Here is a 4,286-nt window from a genome sequence, read left to right on the forward strand (position 1 = left end):
AGGAAAAAGAGAAGGGAGGGAGAGAGAGAAAAGGAAGCTGACCTGAACGTTTGGTTCATTTCGAGTTTGGGATTCGGGAATTGGTTATGAATAATGCAAAGCGCTCTTCGAGCGTCCACAGATCCGACCGAGCGACCGACTGGAGATCGAATTCGCTTCGGTCAAACGGAGGAGTTCCGGGTGAGAGAACCTGGTCGTCCGGCTTTAAACGCGAAACGACAATGACGACAACCTCCGCGATTCTGTTCCGGTTTTCTGTCTCGCGCGCGGTCTCCTCGCCGTCCGTCGCTCATCGCGAATGACGATCTCGCGAGGTAGCGATTCCGGAAACAGAGCCGGGCCGACTCGGCGTTTCGGTCCACGATCGAAACGCCATTCGTCCTCGACGTTTTCCGAACGAATGAATAATGCATCTACTTGAAGCGAAGTTCGCGATCCCTTAGAGTGCCGTTATTGCGGACATCTTCTGAACTTACAATAGAAAATAGCGGAATATTAGACGCTTCGGGGGAAAGATCTCTCCGATGGGAATGCAGTCGTATAAAAATCAAATGATCGAAAGATGGAAATCGCTTGTAATAAGGATAGAATCAAATTGCAGCGGTATTACTTTAACGAGTTTTGTTTTTTTTAGTTGCGCGTGTGTTTTGCAAGTACTTTGTGAAATAATACAAACAAGTTGCTGTAGTTTTTTGCAACCATTAATCTTCATGTCTAAGAACTGTGCCGCTACTTTGGTTATATCTCATCAAAAAAGACAATGGCGGCGAGGATTCGCGGTGTTTTTCGCGGGTCGAGTTTTATCTTGAATGTCCCTTGAATCAAATCGAGTCGCCGACGAAATCGGGTGCACGTCGCTTTGCATCGCGATTTAATGCAATTAGCTAAATGCGTGGCCGTCATACATCGAGTGCAAACACCGCCAACGCCGTTACAGCTTTCTGGAAGCGATTATGATTCACCAAGCGACATGACTCGCATTGATCAAATCCGCGCAGATCCGTAAAACAGAGAGAATTTATTCGTTCGATAAACAAACAGGCACGAAACGCCTGGAAGTTCGAAGTTACGACTTATTGTAAGTCGTTAATCTGCCAATTTAAAAGCTATTTTTGTGAAATTTTGTGTTCACTTTTGTAAGAAGTGGAAGATCAAACTGAATTATTCAAAAAAAAAAAAAAAAAAAAGATAAATTTATTTCTCATTCAAGAGAAGTTAAATTTCTCGATTTTAATATTTATTGCATTCAAAGCCATAAAATCTCAGAAAGTTCTGAACTTCGTAAAGACAATATACGTGTTTTGCATGAAGCAACGTCAATTAGCTTGTAAAACAGACTGCGCGCTGTCATAGAGAAGAAACAATTCAGCATTTTAATGTGCGGTAAAATCCATCAGTAGCCGCAACACGTGCTACGGCGGCTTAAGAAATGCGTTCATCAATATTCCAACGCGAGAGGTTCAGTCATCGGTTAATTTTGAATAGAAGCTCATTTGTGGTCTTCACGCTCATACGTTTTCTATATACGCGAACGGTACCATACATGTTACGTGTTCGTGGCGAGGCGCAGAAGCTGTAAAATCGCGCTCGATGAACGAACACGAGAGAATTCTCCAAATGCTCAACGCGCGTCCTCTCGCTTCTTCGAGCGCCGTACGTCGTCCTTTTCAAACTTGTTTCTCTTTCTTCTCCTTCTTACGGTCAATCTCCACCTACATCCTGCATCTTCTTCGAAAAGAAGCTGTTCGAAAATTTTCATAACACGAAAAAGCCGGGACGCTACGTTCATACGGTGAGACACGAGAAATCGTCGCGCGCGAAATTCGGGACTTCTCCGATGTGCGTCGAAATACAATCGGTAGTGAGAACGGGGGATTATCTACTTTGTCATTGCAAAAGACCACCATGAGATTATGTTTAAATCGCGTATTTATTTCATTTTGAAAGAACGGTTTGTTTTCGGTCAAAAATATCGGTCCCCTCGGTTCTTCGCTTCGCGCTTTCACACGCGTAACTTACGAAAGGACAAACAACCGTGTTAAAAGATGGAATAGAAAACTTTTCACAAACGGTCGTAAGTTAAACCGCGTATGTGCGCGCCAACGCGCACGGCATAGTTAAACGTAACTCAAATCGGACTTACAAGCTGACGTGTGTGCATGAATTCGACTTCTTCCGCATACTGACTTGTCATGTAAAATGCATATACCTACTGTCAGGAGGCATAGAAGGCGGCAATGCGCAGAGAGACGCGGCGTAGATTTGCGTGCGGAGACGCAAGTGCTACGATAATGTCTCTACGAATTCACGTTTCTTCAGCGCGTTTTTGCCGAATGGAAGAAAAAAGTAAGTGTCACATAAATAATCGCCGCGCGATCTCGCGCCTTTAATCGCGCGCTTGAATTCTTCCATGCGTTGCGCAACATATCAAACGAGACACTTGTAATAGAGAGAGACTTCCGGCTGCGAGAGTGCAAGTTTTTTCGTTCCGACTCGGTGAGTCATGTCGTCATGTGAGCAATTTCGAAATCGCTTTTGCGAAAACGAGCTCTTCCGCGTACTGTCACGTACGGGATCCCCGAATATATCGAGGACGCAATACGCGTTCCATTGCACACGCGACGTGGAGCAAAGAGTCCTTCGGAAGAGATGCCTCGCATTTACGACGTCCGCCTGTAAAAGGAGAGAACTCGTTTTCGCGAGAGACCGCCATCTTTTTTTCTCCCCCTTTCTCCTCCGTTCCGAGTCTCGTCCGGGGTCAAATCGATTTCGGACAGAATTGGAGAAAAGTTTATGCGACGTACGGTGCCGGGCGGGGCATATATTGCAAGCCTCTCCTTCTTAGCGTTCGCCAACGCGGCGGTTCAGCTAGCCGCCTTTCCTTTCGGAGCGTCTTTGAGCGTGTGTGCATGTGCACGGGATCGAAAGTCAAAGCATGTGAGCCCCACGAGAGAGAGTAGCCGGCCGACGCATTTCACACGTGTCAATCGCGGCAAGATTTATACCGCCGTCCGTGCCCGTCCGTCCCCGTTCCCTACGTTTCGTTTCGTTCATATATGCACGCATGTCTGGAGAAGGCCTTCATTCGTTTGCTCGTTCGTTCGCCTTTTCCTCTCTCGCTCCGTAAATCATCTTGCGTGCTTTGCCTTGCAAGAGGCACGACGCGACGTTTACGGGTCCTACGCTTATTGGATCGGTCCGTGGCGCGGTACGCCGTTACGGATTTTAACTAAATTAGTTAAACCGAAATACCCGCATAACGAGCTGGATTACGCACGACAACCGGACGCGGACTGATTGAAAAACAGGCGTCTTGAAAGATTTCATTATCGTGCAAATTCAGTTTGCGTAACGCCAAATATCAGAATACAATTGAAAAGCTATTTATATACAATATATATATGTCATGTTTTGTAATACATGTGAGAGAGATTGTAAACCAATGTGTATAATTGCATGTCGGACAACCATTGGGAAATAATTCTATTGTTACATAAGTAAAAATGTTAATTGATACATATAATCAACACGTATGAAATATATACATATGTGTATGTATATACATATCAATAAACATTTATATATTATATATGTATATATTTGTATAATACGCAAAATTAAATGTAAGCGCGAATAAAATGAATTTGATTTTACAACACAAAGATTGATATAATTTAGGATTTAGGAATAAATATTTTCTAATATATCTGTGAATTAAACAAAAGAAGGAATGTATTCTTGTATTTTATTAATTTTTTCATGCTTTCGCAAACGTATATAAAAGGAGAAGATATTTCCAGATTTTCTTGAGTAATCAAAGAACGCTTGCGTAAGAAGACCGTTGTTCTTCGCACCGCTTCACGAATGTCGTAATATTTCCTCGCTCGTGTCACAAGAATGAGCACGAGCATGGATCGCCGGAGATGGGCAGTAAACTTTCGAAGAGTGCGTCATTTGAGCAAAGAATAGAAAACTAGTGAGTTTGCGAGACGACAAAAGTCATATTTTTACGGAACTAACAACGAAAAGACTCTCACCACCATCTTTATGACCTAATTCGCGCGAGATGTTGTGTGAACTCGCGAGTTTATTTGCCGTAAATGATTAACGTTGTGTTAACTCTGCTTGACGTTGAACTGAATCAGTCGCGGTAATCATGTGTTTAAGTAAACAAAATCTCGTCAAGATAGACACAAACGCAGTGCACAATTTCCCCGAAGATTCGTGGAATCTCGGTACGCGCATATCTCGATCATCGGTCACATCGTTGATGGTATTTGTTGATA

This window comes from Pseudomyrmex gracilis, unplaced genomic scaffold (assembly GCF_002006095.1).
Source record: "Pseudomyrmex gracilis isolate BER0280 unplaced genomic scaffold, ASM200609v1 scaffold_171, whole genome shotgun sequence".
In the NCBI taxonomy this organism is placed as follows: Eukaryota; Metazoa; Arthropoda; class Insecta; order Hymenoptera; family Formicidae; genus Pseudomyrmex; species Pseudomyrmex gracilis.